The sequence below is a fragment of the Eptesicus fuscus genome, chromosome 2, assembly GCF_027574615.1.
Source record: "Eptesicus fuscus isolate TK198812 chromosome 2, DD_ASM_mEF_20220401, whole genome shotgun sequence".
In the NCBI taxonomy this organism is placed as follows: domain Eukaryota; kingdom Metazoa; phylum Chordata; class Mammalia; order Chiroptera; family Vespertilionidae; genus Eptesicus; species Eptesicus fuscus.
Genome location: NC_072474.1, coordinates 56,518,714 through 56,537,730, shown reverse-complemented (window position 1 = coordinate 56,537,730; position 19,017 = coordinate 56,518,714).

The following is a 19,017-nucleotide window of genomic DNA, read 5'->3' as shown; positions in this document are numbered from 1 at the left end:
GTCGGACGGATGGACAAATGTCGGTCACTTAGCCTTTTATCTATACATATTATAAGTCATGATTTTAACTTTTTTAAAAATTAACCTTTAATACCTCCAAAGCACAATGAGTAAGAATCTGAAGGTTTATGTGGCTTCTATTTGGTTTCTAGGACAAAGTTCTTTCCTTTACCCACCACTCACTTCTCTCCTTTTACTCTTGAATGTTAATTCCAACATAATTTTTGTAACACCTCTTGAAAAGGATCCCACCAAGTTTTTGATAGTCCACATGATAAAACTTACAGAAAAATACAGCATGAGACTTTCATTCTTTCACTAAGTTCTTCATATAACTGTAATTCCTCAGCCTCTAAAGAATGAAAAAGGAAAATAAAAGTGCCTTCTCTCATTCCAAGGCCTTTCTCTGTCAGGCAACCACAAAAAGAAAGAATGAGCCTACAATTCATGCCATGTAATCTCTATCAGGCATAATTCAAATCAAATCCCATCATGCAAAGTCTGGGATAATTAAAATGTATAAGAGAACAGTGGTGACCTGGGGGAGAACTTATGAAACCTTTTCTCCTGCTTTTGCTGACTATTCTTTTCGTTATGCTAGACTCCAAGTCCCTATCGGGGACCTGGTCAGATGGCTGTGGGTGCTAACCCACACCACCTGGATCCGTGATCGGGGACCTGGGCAACCGGCTGCAGGCATTAACCCACGCTGCCTGCCCTGGTCCATGATCCCTGATAGGGGCTTTGAGTCAGCTGCCACTGGCGATGGCTGACTTGAAGCCCTTATCCGGGACCTGGTCAGGCGGCTGCAGGTGCTAACCACACCGCCTGCCCTGGTCCGCGATCGGTGATGGACCTGGGCAGGCAACTGCCCTGGTCCGTGATCTGTGATCGTGGACCTGGGCAGGCGGCTGCGGGCGTTAACCCACGCCGCCTGCCCCGGTCCGCGATAGGTGATGGCGGACTTGGGCAGGCGGCTGCCCCAGTCCACCATCATGGCTTGGATCTCACTGGTATGGGTGCTGCCCTCTCCCCCTGCCATCTTCGCTGATTTAATGTGTATATTTGCTTCTGATTGGCTGGTGGGCGTGGCTGGTGGGCGTGGCTTATGGGTGTAGCGAAGGTGCGGTCAATTTGCATATTACTGTTTTATTAGGTAAGATGTGTATATGTATATGAATATATAGTATATGTGTATATATATACATACATGTAATATATACATATATTTTTAAAACCTATAATATAACGAAAATACTTTTTATAAACATAGATTGTGATTGAGCTGTATCTCATATTGTATATTCAGCAAACATTTGATAGTGTATAACCAGACATATTTGGGGCCATATTAAATTCTATAAAAGCAAAGAGGTAATTTGAGTAAGAAAGTATGATTATATAGTGAATATTTCTAGATGAGAAATTGTCATGTTTTTCTTTGACTATATTATTAGTATATATCAATGATGAAGAAAATGACATTATAACCTAATATTGGAAAGATAAAACATGACTTACTTTTGAAAAACCTTTATACTGTCATTTTTAGTTAAAATAAATTTATTAGAGAAAAGGAAATTATACTAGCTGCGGTTAGATTGATTTTAAAAATTGAACCAGTCTGTACCCTTCTCTGAATCTACCCTCTTAGACATGCTTACATTTCTGGTTCACACACAATGAGTTAGGGTCTACTATCCTGTTCCTTGAAACTTATCTGTCTTTGTGGCTTCCTTTGTCCAATAATATGTGGAGGAAATAGCACTGTGCCTGTTACAATAATAGGCCTCCAAAGACGTTGGAGCCCTACCTCTGCCATGAATACAACAAGCTCAAGTGAGTCTATAGGTGGATGCTGTCATGCACTTGGAGCTGATTCCAGTCATTTCCACCGGGGCCTTTTTAACAGGCGAGGCCCTGGCAAACCCTCCAGTGCACAACAGAGGCATGAACAAGCCCAATCAAAATCAAACAAGACTACCCAGATTCACAGAATTTCCCATTCTATATGTATACTATGTGCAAAAATTAATCATTGTTATTTAAAGTCATTAACTTTAAAATAGTTTGTTATACAACAATAGCTGATATATCATTTAATTAAAGATACTGAAATGATAATTTCTCTGTTTAACATTAAAATTGAACAATATATACCTATACCTTGAAGTTAGATAGGAAAACTTATATATTATTTTTCAAATTTAGGTCTATTTTCCATCTTCAGCTGACTTCTTTGTTTTGGGAGGATATGTAAGTATAATAAATTCTTATAGCACTATTTATTTTAGTGTGCATTATATTCCCTGCTGATATCCAATTCCTACATTAACCTTGTCCCATAAATAAATCAAGTTATCACATATGAATGTGTGTTTTTATAGTTTTATACAAAGCCATTGGGGTGCGGGGAGAGCTAGAGGAGCAATCTCTAGCCTGAACACACTGAATCCCAGTCCAGGCAAGTCCTCTCTGCCTCGGCCATATTAGGGAAAGCTACCACTGCCACTTCAAGAACTACCTATGCAGAAGGCTGCTGCTAACAACACTGCAACCAGGATTGTGATATAGAAAAATGATGTAAGCTGCAGAATCAGGATGGTTCTAGCTTCAAAACCATGCATCACTACTATGATCAAACCCAGTAAAATAACTATCTTGCACCCTTCTCCTCTTCTCACGTAGCTCAGTTCCAAATTGGTAGAAGGGTTACTTACAGAATCCCAACTTTAAGGAGATTGGAAAGGATCTTACCCACCACCACACAGGAAAAGCACACATTTTGCATTTGTTTTCCATTTTTTTAACAAAACAAAAGACTGATTTTGATATAAGAAATTCTTCTGATTCAAAGTTCAAGACAGGATTGCCATGCTCAGTCAATGAGAATTTAAAACTGAAGGTCAACAGTAGTTATAGATATTACATATATTAAAAGGCAGCTTTACATTTAGAAGATGCAAGATATTTTAGTGGGTATCACGTAAGAGTTTTGCTTTTTTGATATGACCATATCCATTTGAATATATTAAATCCTATCCCGGGAATCCATCTCAACCTAGAAACTTGAACACTGTTCTATAATCATATTTCTAAGCCCTGATTATTTTTGGAACACTGTCTACAGTTTAAATGTATCCCCTGTAAATTCCTACTGTTATTCAGAAAAATATGCTATATAAAAGTCTAAATCCAAAAGCATTATCCTTATTTTTTATTAATCTGCTTTTCTACACATAACTCCAAAAGTTCTGATCTGTACAATGCATTAACTTCATAATTTTATCACCACCATTTTATCTGTCATTCAGTCTAAATCATTTATTATCATTTTTATTATTAGTTTAAGATGAAACAGGGATAATTTCAACAGCTATAGTTTCTTACATAGATAATAAGAGCCACTGAAATTCAATGGCATCAGGATAAAATGGCTTAAGCTTCATTAAGAGATGCAGTTCTATCATTCTCGAGTTGATGTATTTTAAATGTGTTTTGAAGGAATAATGTTCGGATGTATCTTTGGTGTGTGTGAATGTGTGTGCCTATATGTGTGTACTTAGCAATGAAAATCTCTTCATATTTCCAGGGTGACTGAGGATAAATCCTGTACACTCTCAAAATACTAAAGGCCCTTTGCCCTCCCATTTTTCTTTCTACATACAGTTTAGAAACCTGGATGAATTAGTGTCTTTACTAAATCATGTGTTATCATAAATTGAATCTTTAGTTTTAGTTATTTAGCCATTGACCCTTCTCTTTTGCTGTATTTGCATATTCAAGAAAGAGTTACAATTATGTTTTGCCATTTTATGGTGTTCTTGCCAATTGAAATTACAAGTGCAATATAGACTTGGTATTAATTTTAAAATATTTTCCTGAAAGATGGTTCAGAGGACTATCTTAATAACATTATAATGCATTCATATTCCTTTCTTTAAACTTTATCTATTAAAATTCACATTAAACTCAGAGAAAATGAGAAAAGAGGAGGGTGAGGCATAAGAGAAACAGAAAACAGAGAACAATGTAATATTAAATCAAGCATTTCAGGCAAAGTTACATTAATATGGAAAATGAAAATGACAAAAGAAATTACAAGTGCAGATAATGTACATGTGAAACTATTTCTAATTCTTTTGTATTTACAAATCTTTAAGGAAGAGCTTACAGAAGATTGAATGAGAAAAGCATTGTCACTGAATATTTTCTGTTAAAACTGTTACATTTACTTTTTCGATCTTTAAAGCAAAATTCTAAGTGTAATATTTGTCATAGAATCTATAACCATACATTAAAAAAGAAAGTATTGTTTGCATATTATGATGGAACAAAATATATCAGATTAAAGATAAAATTTTAAAATATTATAGCTTCCGTAAGATAAATAGAATTTGAATACAATAAAAATCATAAATTTCAGGCTCTGGTTGAATACCTTTTAATTGGAAACCCTTAAAACTGTTATATATAAATGTTCTTCCTAGTTAGTTAGCACATATATAATAAATGATGTTTATACAGAAGAGGAGTTTGAGACAGGGAAGGAAAGGTAAAGTGAGATAGATCATTGTTCCATGATCCCTTATAAAAAGGTTTGGGGTTTTGTTTGTTTGTTTGTTTGTTTTTAGTGTGTATATGCTTTATCATGAAATATTTACTATTATATATCCTGCTTGCAGTCAGAAACCAGCAGGTAATCAAAAAACCTAACATGCTACTTTCTATCTGCATAGAAATACCTTTCTGTAGATGTAATTTATCCAGCAGAACACAAGGTTGTGGACGATTGATTCACATTGGGCAATCACTCTGAAAACTTTAGAAGGAAGGATAACTGATACAGGCTCTTGGATAGCAGTGTGTACATTCATGACTAGCAATACAAATTGGTAATTAAACCTAGGATAGAACAAATTGTCTTCAGTATTCTTTAGTTTTTATTCAGAGAGAAACAGGCACGCAAACATGGACTTCTGATGGATTAAAGAAAAAAGTGAAAGGAAAAGGCTATTAGAAGAAAATGTAGAAGAATATCTTTGTAATTAGGGTGGAGAAGAACTTAAAAAATTAAATTTCAGAAACAAATTATAAGGCCATATAAACATAAGTTTACATAAAAATTAGGGTTTTATATTCAACACAGTATACCTTGAACACATTTATTGGGCAAATGATCAACTGGGGGATGGAATCTTCAGTGTCTAAAACTGATAATAAATGAACATGTGCAGTTATTAACCAATGGATTGCTTCTCTTAATCAACTAGAAAAATAAAAGTGTGTCAAAAATTGTTAAATGCTATAAATAGTTAATCTAGATAAATGGAAATCCTGAAGTCTAATACTCACATTTGAAGAGATGATCAAATTCATTGGCAAACTAAATCTATATGGAGATTTTACTTTGTGTGTATTAGATGGATACAAATTAGAGAACTGAATAATGACAAGTTTTAGTGAAGATATGGGGATATAGAAATTCTATGTGCTTCTAGCAGGAGAGTAGATTGCTACAATCATTGTGGAGAACTATGTAAATTTATTCAAACAAATTAAATATTCACACACCTTATAACTCAAGAATTGTACTCTTGGGTATATACTCAAGAAGTTATCACATGGGACCATAAATGGCACAAACCAGGATGTTCATCGTATCTTTGTGGTGGGAATACAACCAATCAATGCAGCCATCCCTGGAAGAGATGTGAAGTAAAATGTGAGGGATGGAGAAATATTGTCCTGAATAGGTGTATACATAGCTCCATGTGTTAATCTTTAAAACATTCTATTCAACCAAAGAAGCAAAAAGCAATGAGATACATGAGAAATTTCATTTACATAATTAAAATGCATCTGTACCAAATAATACCATTTGGTTTATATGGGCATCTACACTAATAAAAGGGCAATATGCTAATTAGACTGGGTTGACAGGCCATCTTCCGGACATACATCTTTCTTCCAGACAAAGCCATGGTGGTGGGGGCCGAGGCAGAGGCAGTTAGGAGCGATCAGGACGACAGGGGAGGGCAGTTGGGGGCAAGATCAGTCCGGCAGGGGAGGGCAGTTGGGGGTGAGATCAGGCCTGCAGGGGAGGGCAGTTGGGGGCAACCAGGCCAGCAGGGGAGCGACCAGGCCATTGGGAATGACTAGGCTGGCAGGGGAGGGCCATTGGGGGCAACCAGGCTGGCAGGGGAGAGCAGTTAAGGGTGACCAGGTTGGCGGGGGTGGGGCAGTTGGGGGTGATCAGGCTGGCAGGGGAGCAGTTAGGGGTGATCAGGCAGGCAGGCAGAGGGGTTAAGGGCAATCAGGCAGGCAGGCAGGCAGGTGAGTGGTTAGGAGCCAGCAGTCCCAGATTATGAGAGAGATGTCCGACTGCAAAGGGATCGGGCCTAAACCAGCAGTTGGACATCCCCCAAGGGGTCCCCGATTGGAGAGGGTGCAAGCTTGACTGAGGGAATCCCCCCATACATGAATTTCATGCACCAGACCTCTAGTATATGATAAATATCATTTGGTAACACATTTGGTTAGATAAGGTTATCTGGTGTAAGTTCTTGAACATATTGATATTAGCTGAATTAGCACCTACACCTCTTGATACAATTTAAAAATTCTCTCCTTAATACTTATAAAGATCAGTTTTTATCAACAGCATATTCTCTCTGCTATGGGTCCCAGTTTGTAGTGTCTTTACATAATTGGTAACTTTGTATTGTACACTGGACAATGTGAAGGTATTACAGAGACTGTGGATTTTCTTATCTACCTCTATAAAGTATTGATTTATGTTGTAAAAGGCAGTTAGCTTCATTGGGCTCACAATCTAAACTGTCCATTTGATGAGCAACATCTGAAATCTCCACTGAATTTTTTCAACCTTTCAGCTAATGTTAACAAAAAGCCTTCAGTGAAATATTTTATATAGAATACCTCATGTATTAGTCAGCCAAATATTTGCATGTAATGTATACCCAAATATGTGAGGCCACCTTTTCTGTTGCTCTGTCCTTTGTAATATATACTCCTTGACATTTCAGCAATCCAGATAATCCCAATCTCAATCTGCTGACTCACCAAATCGATCATCAGGCTTTTCCCTTGAGTTTCAGCATACTGAGGGACTTAAGTGTCCCTTATGCATAAAGCTACATAAATGCAAATCTCACAATGCACAAATAGTCTCTTCTTAGATTTAGCTTTCCTTTGGTTCTGCCTGTTTATTTCCCCTCCAGTGCCTTAATTAAATATATATATATATATATTAATATATAATATATATATATTCACATTTTATATTTGCAATTTATGGAAAGTTTATTTCGATGCAAACTACTCTGCCATTACTGGCACACACAAAATAAATAAATTAGTTAATACGGACATTAACAAATATTTTAAGAAAGTATTAAAATTAATTTTCCTGCTTAATTACAATAGACTTATTGTAACTACCAAAGATTTTCTACATCATGAGAAATTCATTTTGATAACTTTTAACACTATGGAGTCTTTTGTGGTTCCATATAATATTTTGCAATATTTGTTCAAGTTCTTTAAAAAAAGGCCATTGGTATCTTGATAGAAATTGCATTGAATCTATAGACTGCTTTGGGCAATACGAATATTTTAACAATGTTAATTCTTCCTATCCATGATTATAGTATATGCTTCCATTTATTTGTATGGTTATCAACTTCTTTCTTCAGTGTCTTATAATTTTTTGAGTACAGGTCTTTTTCCTCCTTGGATCATTTAGTCCTATGAGTTTATTTTCAATGCAATTGTAAGTGGGATTGTTTTCTTAGTCTCCCTTTCTGATAGTTCATTATTTATAATAATAAAAGCATAATATGCTAATTAGACCAGACCTCCTTCCAGAAGACCTTCCAGATGAAGCCTGGGCTGCGAGGGAAGCCCTGGCCCCAGGTGCCTGCCAGTAGCCAGAGGGAAGCCTGAGACCCAGGTGCCAGAACGAAGACAGTTCCGGCAGCTGGGGGAAGGAAAGCCTACTCTTGCATGAATTTTGTGCATCGGCCTCTAGTTAGTGTATAGAAAAGCTATCGATTTCGGGAGAGTTACTTTGTATACTGCTACTTTACTGAATTTATTTACCAGTTTCAATAGTTTATTGGTGAAATTTTTAGGATTTTCTATATATAGTATTATATCATCTGCAAATAATGAAAGTTTTACTACTTCCTTTCCAATTTGGATATCTTTTATTTCTTCTTCTTGTCTGATCACTTGGCTAGAACTTCTAGTATCATCTATATTTATAAAAGCCCAGCAACCGACGGGCGGAACGACCAGAACAACTGGAGCGACCACTTGCTATGATGCACACCACAGTAGCCTACCGGTGCAATTGGGTCTCAAACAGCCCCCACAAACTCCCGCAGCCCCTCTCTCAGCTGGCCCCACCTCCAATCGACCCCCCCCCCCCACACCACACACACACACACACACTGTTCTTTCCCATCCTGAGAGGCCCAAGAGCTGCCTAAGGCCTGGAGCCCCAGGGGAGAGGGACTCGGTTCCTGGCTGTACTCCTCCAGACCTCAAGATTACCAAATTACAAAGGCAGCTGCCACAAGGGAGTCCCGGCCGGGAAGTGGGAGGAACGACCTACCTTGAAGAACCCACACTAGGGGCAGCCACACCCCCACCACCAACTAGAGCCCAGCCCTGCAGGCTGCATGACAGATGCAAGGCAGGTGCAGAGAGGACTCCTCAGGCATGCGAGGGGGGCGCACTGCAACCCCTACGCGCCACTGCTTCTCCTCACTAACCTATGCCTGCTGCCACATGACTGCCCACCTGCACCACAGCCACCACCTCCTTGGACTCACACTGCCGCCACAGCCACCAAAGCCTCCTCCTGCGCTGTGCCCCTGACTGGCCTCAGGCGTCCCATTCTTGCCCTGCCCTGCCTCCATTTGTTTACAATTATTGAGACAAACAGGACAGGCTGGCCCAGCATGCAAGCACATTCCCTCCTCCCGCTGCAGCCAGCTTCTCAGGTCCTCCACTCCAGGCTGAAGGATAAGGCCAACCTGGGTAAATGCCTGGTGCCCTCACATGGGGTAAGCTGGGAGAAGTAGTTCTCAGAAACCCAGAGCCCAGTCTACAGAGGGCCCTTTGTGGAGGAAACACACTACAACTCCCAGGAAGCACCGCACCTCCTGCAACCCTGAAGCTCTCAGAGGAGACTGAGGGAGTGCGCAAAAGACATGCTGGTGCTCTGGGGGCACCTGCACAGTTCTGGTCTTGGGGAACCGGGTGGGACGTACACCAACTGCCCGCGGCACCTCCCCCCGGCCAGCCCTGCCCATGATCGCCCCCCACCCCAATCGGGGGTGGCGTTGGCTGATCCCCCACATCCCCTACCCCCTGCCAGCCCAGCCCAATGATCCCCATCGGGGCAGGCCAGTGGACCCCACCCATGCACGATTTTGTGCACCGGGCTTCTAGTGTTGCATAAGAGTAGTAAAAGTGGACATCCCTGTCCTGTTCCTGATCTTAAGAAAAATGCTTTTAATTTTTCTGCATTGAATATAATGCTAACTGTGAATTTGTCTTATATGGCCTTTACTGTGTTGAGTTATAATTCCTCTATTCCCACTTTGCTGAGAGTTTTTATCATAAATGGGTGCTGGATTTTGTCAAAAGCTTTTCCTACATCATTTTGTTTATGTAGTATGCTAGAAGCCTGGTGCACGAAATTCATGCATGGGGGAGAGGGGGGGTTCCTAAGCCCATCCTGCACCCTCTTGCAATCCGGGACCCCTCAGGGGATGGGAGGGATTGGGCCTAAACTGTCAGTCAGATATCCCTCTTGCAATCCGGGATTGCTGGCTCCTAACTGCTCTCCTGTCTGTCTGCCTGATCACCCCTAACTACTCGCCTGCCTGCCTGCCTGACTGATAGCCCTTAACTGCTCTCATGCCTACCTGATTGCCACTAACCACCTCTGCCTTGGCCCCCACCACCTCAGCTTCATCCAGAAGGACGTCTGGAATGACGTCCGGAAGGTCATTTGGCTGTCCAGTCTAATTAGCATATTATGCTTTTATTATTATAGATAATGTTAATTGATTTGCAGATATTGTACCAACCTTGCATCCCAGAAATAAATCCCACTTAATTATGGTATGTAAACTCTTGATGTATTGCTAACTTTGTTTTGCTAATATTTTGTTGAGAATTTTTGCATCTATGTTCATCAGGGATAAGGGCCTATAATTTTCTCTTTGCGATGTCTTTATCTGGTTTGGGAGGTATGTAATGCTGGCCTCAAAGAATGAGCTTGCATCTTCCTACCTCCTGAATTTTTTGGAGTGTTTGAGAAGGACATATTAGTTCTTTGTATGTCTTGTAAAATTTACCAGTAAAGCCATCCAATCTAGGACTTTGGTTTGTTGGAAGTTTTGTGATTACTGCTTTAATTTCATTAGCTATAATCTGTGTGGAGACTGTGGAGGGAAATATTTAGGGGTAATAAGATAGCCTTCAAATTGCTTCACAGGTGGGTACTTTCTCAGTTTACCCATAAATCTTATAGTAGTTGAAAAGACAGTACAGAAAAGGAAATAATTTATATACTAATTATAAAACACGGAATTAATTATTTGATTGAATGATTCAAACCACTTTAGATAATACTAATCCAATGGGATACAAAGCCTCAAATGATGTCTTATGGACCCAGAATTTATAATAATAATTAAAAAGGTGATACGTATCTCACTGAGCCATTATTTCCTTAATTCTCATAGTATTAAAGGGACTTGAATCTGAAAAACTAAGAATAAGGGAACTTTGAGGAAAAAAATGAAGGGATAGGAAATAGATTAATCCTCCTGTGATGAAATAGATAATATCTTTCAGAGTAAATTTATAATTTGAACTGATTTTCAAAAGAGTTTAATAAAAGTACAGAGATAATATTAGAATAGAGTTATTACATTATAAACAGTGCTACTTGATATACATGACTCTGAAAGTGATTTGTTTAAGAAAAATTCCAGTAAATATATACAATAAACTGCAGAGTTTTTTTTCATGTAAAATTCTGTTATAGAATTAAAAATGACACAGCTAATTACATTTTATAAGGACCAGTTCTCTTAAAGCTTAGATATAATGTTAAGGCCAGGAGTAGCAAAACTCAAATGTCCAAACTTACAAAAGTGTTTCATTTTAAATTTTCATTAAAAAATGTTTTATAGCTACCATTTATATAGTATTTTTGTTACTTTCAGCTTGACTTACAAACCTTAACATAATTACTAAATGTCTGTAAACTGAAGTATCCTAAATATCCTAAGTGAAAGATATTATCTAATTGGACAGAATAGAGAAAATCTTCATTAAATTTACTCTAAAGGAAATTAATGAAAATTTTGATATTTTGGGTAAATACATGGAATCTTAAAATGATTTCTAGGAATGAATCAAATGTTCAATTCAGAATATTGTTATGTTAGTTATTTTCATGGCTTGAGACAACACTCATTTTTACCTCAAAACACTTGAGTAAAGGACAGAAGTCATGGTACACTCAATGGTCTACCTCTCCTGGTCTCACAATGCTGAAATCAAGGTGTTTGTAGGGATGAGCTCTTCTCTGCAGGCTCTGCAGGAGAATCTTCTTTCAGGGTCATTTATATTGCTAAGCTGAATTTAGTCCTATTACTTGGAGGATCCCCCTTGGCTTACTGACTGTCAACCAAGGGCCTCTCTTAGCCCCTGCAGACCATTCTCTAGTCCTCACATATGATGTCCTCCATCTTTAAGCCAACAATAGCATGCCAATCAGAGCTTCCAATTGCTCAGACCTCCCTTTTTTCAACTAGCTGAAGAAAAGTCTGCTTTTACAGGGCTGAAATATTTATATTAGGCCCACCTGGTAATCCAAAGGAATCTATTTTAAAGTAAATGGGTCAGTCATCCTAATTATGCAAAGTCCTTTTTTCCATAGGATGTCACATATTCACAGCCATGAAATATCATCAGATTCAGTTTCAGGTATTGGGTGGGTAATTTGGGGGGGGGGCGCATTTTTAAAGTTCTGTGTACCACTTTCATTTAGGGAGAAAAACAATTTTTGACGTCCACCAATATAATACATAATTTCTATAAATTTTGCTTTTAAACTTAAGAAATATTCATTTTTAGATTCAACTGTCAGTTTTTAAAAACTAATTTTCAGGTTATTTGTCTTGCTAAGAGACTAACTTCTAAAGATTATTCAAGTAAGTCAATAGCTCATGGGTTTGAAGCCAATGCACATAACAAAGATAACAGTATGGAAGCAATAATGAGGAAATCTTTGAGTCAGAAAACTAAAATCATCATTCCCATATAAATTAGGGAATACCTCCAAAACACAAACAATGCTCTGTTTGTAAGCATCAGAGAAATCAAGGAGCCCACAACAGTATCAGATCTTTCCAAAGAGATTTGTTATGCAAGTTGTTTCCCGACAGATTGTATCCATGGGAGCGAACTGGATTATGTTTCTAGCAATTCAGCTGTAAACAAACACTTAGTGTTATTATTTTAATAAGTCTCTATGAGATGTGATAGCTAAGTCTGAATAGTTTTACTTATTTTTTTAATGGGTTAAGTCTTTGTGGGAATTTCAGAGTTTAATGGAGACAGTGTGGATATATGACATTTGATACCATCATAATTAGCTGGTTATCTTTAATAATAATCTTTAATAATAATAGTGTAATATGCTAATTAGACTGGACAGCCGCATGTCCTTCTGGACGACCTTCCAGACAAAGCCGGGGCTTCTAGGGCTGAGGCAAGCCACCATGGCTGCGGCTGCGAGGGCCAAGGCAAGCTGCCACAGCTGTGAGGGCTGAGCCCCTTGCACGAATTTTGTGCATTGGGCCTCTAGCTATTAATTATAGGAGTGGAGCAAAAGGGAGGCCAGGAAGCTGCAACTTTGCACTTCCCAGGGAACCATTTCCCATTCTCCACAAAACGCTGGGGGAAGGGATCCAACAAAGGAGGGATAAATGCATGCCTGTAAAGTTTTTGTGACATAGGGAAGGTACTTGTTTGTTAGTCACACCTGGGAACAGAGATCATTGGCCCATTAAAATTTGGGAATACATAATCTCCTAAACAAAGGAGTTCTCTCTCTTGTCTCTTGGCTCATGGGGCTCTTTTATATGTCCTCCCTTGCTTTTGCTTGTGTTTTTTCCATACTCATGTGGCCATGTAGACCCCACAGACACATATACAATAGACTAATGGACTGCAGTTTGGAACACATCCTGATGCAGGGCTGGACTTGGCTCCAAAATGGAAAGGACATTCTGGACTCTGGCTCTGATTTTGGCTTTACTGAAGCCCCAGTTATACTTTTTATATGACTGGGATAGGGAAATGGGACCTTGGAAAGTCAGGAATTTAATTCCACAGAAATCAAGCTCTCTACTGGTATCTCATCCTCCCTTGTGAGTCTCAGAAAATTCTTTTCCTAGGGATATCACAAGAAATCTACCCCCACTAGCAACAGCCCAGGACAAGGGCTTCTCCCCTCCATTAACATATTGACTGCAAGTAACCTCATAAGGTGATCTGATCATAAATTCCTAACTGGGCAGCTCACCCTATGGATCTGGTTAAAGGAGCATTTGAACCAACCTTACTAAAAGGAGATATTCTGCATAATGTCAAGAACTTATTAACCAGCTTAAAGAAATTGATAAATTATAACTGATTTAATCCATAGTGAACAACGGAGAGACAAAGACTTCAAAGACCATGACCTTCAATCAGATTTTTGTCTACTGGAGGACACATCAGATAAAGGACTCTCTCTAACCTGTTGGAAGGGACCTCATCTGACATTACTAACTAATTCATGAGCAGCTAAACTTAAAGTGGTTAACTCATGGATTCACACTTCTTATCCAAAAAAAGCAACCTAACCATAAATTGATATCGACCCCCGTCTCTGACATTTGCCTCTGCTTACAAAGAATATCAAAGGCTCTTTGGGAACAAGAAGCGGCTGACATCAACAAGGCCTGCATACAGATGGATTGATGTTAAACTTAGTAACCATTTTGTTTGATTATCTTTACCTATCCTATCTAATAATAGAGTAATATGCAAATTAGGCATCACTCCACGACAAAAATGGCGGCACCCATACCCACAAGATGGCAGCGCCCAGTCCCCTCAGCCACGCTGCTGGAGTGTCTGGCCTGTCCCACCAGCAAACAGAGCACTGAGAGCAGGGCATGGCGGCTTCCTTAGTGCTGCGGCAGCGGGAAGCCACCAGGCCCTGTGCGCACGGAGCCAATGGAGGAGCAGGGCCTGGGGTCTTCCCGATGGTCACCACGGCGATCTGGAGGATGCCAGTCCCTGCGCACATGCGCACACGGAGCTGGTGGAGGAGCAGGGCCTGGGGTCTTCCTGATGGTCGCCACGGCGATCAGGAGGACGCCAGGCCCTGCGCACACAGAGCCGGTGGGCGATAGGGAAGACTCCAGTGCCAGCAGAGCAGGGCATGGCAGCTTCCTGATCTCTGCAGCTGGGAAGCCGTCAGGCCCTGCATGCTGAGCATGGCGGCTTCCTTAGTGGGGCAGTGGCAGGGAAGTCCCCAGACATGGCAGACAGAGCCCAGACAGCAGGGCTTAGGGGCTTCCTTAGTGGGCGGTGGCGGTGGGAACACCCCCAGGCCCCGCAGGCAGAGCCTGGACAACAGGGCATGGGGGCTTCCTTAGTGTGTCCATGTCTGGGAAGCCCCTAGGCCCAGCAGACAGAGCACACTGCAGGGCATTGGAGCTTCCTTCACATGGCACATGGCGGCAGCAGGCAGAGAGCAACAGCAGGGCATGGGGGCTTCATCTCCATGGCTGCAGGGAAACCTCCAGGCCCCGCAGAGAGCAGAGAACCATGGGGAGTGGGCCTAAGCCATCAGTAGGACATCCCCTGAGATCTCCTGGATTGTAGAGGGTGCAGTTTGGGCTGAGGGACCCCCGTGCATGAATTTCGTGCACCGGGCCTCTAGTCTTCTAATATTAGTCATAATACTAGTTATACTTGTTCTTTGGGTTTTTCTATATAGTCCAGCTGCTTATGATTAGTGAAGATGTATAAGATAACTTTTAATACTCTTTTTATGGTTTCTGTAAATATACTAGATGCAAAACACAGGGGAAAAAATGAGATAGAAGGCAACGCTCTAATCATTATTGTTCACAGGATAGAAATGATCCAGCGTGTTTTTCACAATGAAAACCATGAAAACTGACTGGCTTCCATTTACCTGCCCTTACTTTTTTGGAAAAATTTAACTTTAACTCACCTACCATGGTTATAGTATTGCTCCATTCCCAATTGGCCACCATTTCAATGAGACATAAATACTGAGACTTCCTAGGAATGAGTCTTTCTAGCACCGTGAGACCACACTATCCAACCAAAAGCTTAGTCATCAATACATCCTTCAGATTGATTTATGACCAAAATGGGGAAGAAAAGGGGTGTGAAGAAAAGATAAATCTAAGTGAAAATAACCTCACAGAGGGATCTGTTCATAAATTCCTAACTGGGCAGGTCATGGTAGTCAGGCCCCAGGCATTTAACTTCTTTAGTAAGAGATTTTATCTGTGCCTTAAGCAAACCCTGTCCATTCTTCTTGTGCATCTAGGTTAACACATCTTTGAAATTTCAGAGCAATTCTCCTTTTCAGACCCCTAGGAGGAGTAACTACCCTCAAGGGAGCACATAATCTTAATTATCCAACCAGGCCCTCCCCCAGCACCCCTACACCCTCCCTCCTACCTTGCTTTCTCCCACCTTCATTTAATCTTCTTTACATTTCCGTCTTCATTCCAAAGGCCTAAGAGAAACTGCAAACTCTCATTCTGGTAAGCATTTTATCCAGTCGTTTGAGATCTTGTCCTCTGTTTGGTTTAAATAAACTCTAATAAATTCTTATTTTTTACAGGTTTGGATGATGTTCTTACATCAATAGCAGTAGTATCTTCTTTCTGACATTTAGATGCTTCATTAACCTGGAAAACAGTATCTAACAAAAACCTCAGAGCTAATATGGTAGAAATAGTGGTGGTGGAAAATGTGATAATAGAGAGATCATTTCTATGGATGCAAGCAGGGTGAAGAAGGCTATCTAAAGTAATACAAAATTCATCTTTTAAACCAATGTATTACATGCTGTCAGTGTTTTTAACAGCAGGCTAGTCAGATCTTAATACAATATGAATAATAATTTCAAGGAGAATGATCATAACAAAGTATATATTAGTCAGATTGATTCAAAATTTTAGTTGGGCTCAATTTGATACCACACTTTTATAGCTATATTTTTTCTAGTTCCAGGTTGAATTCTCTTTATAATAATAATAATAATAAAAATACAGTGGAAACTCTCAGCCATGTGCATCTGAAAGGATCTAAAGGTGAACTGTGCTAAGAAAATGCCTGTTGCATATAGCAGGAACATCATGGGCCCTTCTGTGGCAGCTCTGAAAACCTTTCAAACAATGGAGATGGAGTCTATGTGTTGATCCAAGATATATCTGAAGCAAACTCAGGAGACAGCATTACTTCCTGGGAAACTAGAGATTTTTCAGGGGCCAGAATGGCAAGGAATATGAGTTTGGACGTACTCAGATTAATCCCTTGCGTTATTATCTGCAGGAGTCAGAGAAAGGGACTTAAACAAATTGAATCTCACACAGGGCTTTAACAGACTGCAAGGCATATAATAAATATACACTTAATATTAGGAATTGATTGAGAATCAGATCATCTTTCAACTGAATAAACTAAGGTAATATATAATAGCCATATTCCCACATTCAACAAAAATGGAAAGTGCTAAGGAAGGATGTACTGGGCATCATTAGGAATAAAATTACTTCTGAGGGATGAGAGGTATAAAGCTTATTTACTTGAATTATTATTTTAAAAAATCAAAATCACATATTTGACTAGAATGTCAAGTAATAAATAGATAATGTAAAAAATTTTATTGTGATTTTTGGAACAAGAAAAAGTGAGAATTGCTTGTATTAGTATATAAATTTATTATTTTTTATGATATTTATGATGTTCAAAACTTATAAAACTGTCTTAAGTAGTTGAATGAGGAAAGTGTGTTTTAATATGGAATTTCTATGTCTTGAGTTTTTGTTAGCCTACATCATTTCTTATCTGTTAGTGGTGACATAGGCACTTTGTTGAAATATGGCAACGTTTGTCTGGGAAAGGTCATCCAACAACATGGCCGAAAGTACCAATGAAGCACATACTTCTTTATCCTGTTGTGTCTGATGCTGAAACATAAATGATTTTTGGCCTGCAAGGAAGCATTCATGATCCAAAGATTTTTTAGAGAGCTTATAAATGGTGGATTGTGGTAAGACCTTTTATTAGTTTCCATTTGTTAGATTCCCTGAGACCTGCAAATGCTTTTAGTGGCTCAAATGTCATATCAGTAACAGAAGCTAAAAACCTTTTAAGGTGATTGACTGACTTTCAGACAATAGAGAAATGGTTTCGTATCTAACTGATTTTTTTCCTTTTAAAAAACATTTCTATTGATTTTTAGAGAGAGAGGAAAGGAATGGGAATGAGAAACATTAATGTGAGAGTGAAACATCTTTTGGCTACTTCCTTCACCGCCCCCCAACTGGGGATACAGCCCTCAATCCAGGCATGTGCCCAGACCAGGAATTGAGCCCGCAACCCTTCAGTGGAAGAGAAGACACCCAGTCAACTGAGCCACACCAGCCAGGTTCTAACATTTTTTTATAAGTTAAGGTTATAGTTAATTTTTTTCTAGCCAGCCAGTTAACATTAGGTTTTTTGACTTATAATAAAATAGTTAGATTATTTGAGATAATTTTCAGATATCAAACCTACTTTATGTATGTAGAAAAATTGAGTCTGCTGTGATAGTAAAAATTGGGAAGAATCTTTCTGAGATGGGAAAATCTCTCTGCTTGCTAAAGCTCTCCACAGTGGAGAGCAGAGAGGCAATAGGGCAGGCTAACACGTCAAATGGTCAAACTCTGAATTGAGCTACTGAACAGGAAGTGCTCTAATTATTCAATTTGGGTAATAATTTGTAGTGAATCTTTGGCCATTTATTTATTCAAAAATATGCAAAGCTATGTGGTAAGCATTTCTGCTTCAAAGAGAATGAAGAACTACTATATGCTAGGAGGCAATGGGAAAAGGGACACATAAAGAAAGCAGTGAGGTGTGTTTTGCTATAATGGAAAAAAAAAAAGGTTGAGGGATTGCTAGTTGACAAAACATTTCTAGGAAGAGAAATCACCTCTTTCTAGAGTTGTTCAGGTAAACCCAATGTGAGGAGATGACTGGTATTTAAGTTGAAATTTGAAGTATGAGAAGAGTTAGTTATAGGAAGAGTAGGTGTAGAGGGCCCCCTGGGAAGACACATGGACATTCCTTAGCTTGCTGTTGATTAAGCCCAAGATATTTGACAGAGTCATGTCAGTTGCACCTCGCCCCAGGAGTGCACAGGTGTTGCTATTTCCTGGCTTACCTTTGTCTAGATTCCGGAAGAGGGCTTTGAGATGTGGAACCAGTCTAGCACAGGAAAAGAGGAAATGAAATAGACCTGGGCCCTCCCAAGCTCCTTTAATCTTAAGTTTTTCAGTGAACCCGCCTTGTATATGGGAGTATAAATAAATGTGCTGCGTGGCTCAAGGGGTCGTCTGTCTCTCCAGCAGAGGAGGTCAGTGACCCACCTGGCACCCAGCTTGCATCTACTTCTGTGTCTCTTTATTTCTTTATTTCTCAATCCCTGGACGCCTCTATCAAGAACCAGTTTCATCTCTCTCCGTGCTGGCCACGGAAAAGGGAGATCCCCGCCGCATCAGGCCCCCGCAAGTAGGGGCAGAAACTTTTAAAAATCTTTTTAAAAGAAAACAGTGTATGTGTAAAGAGTTTAAGTCATGAAAAAGTGTTGCTTTGAGG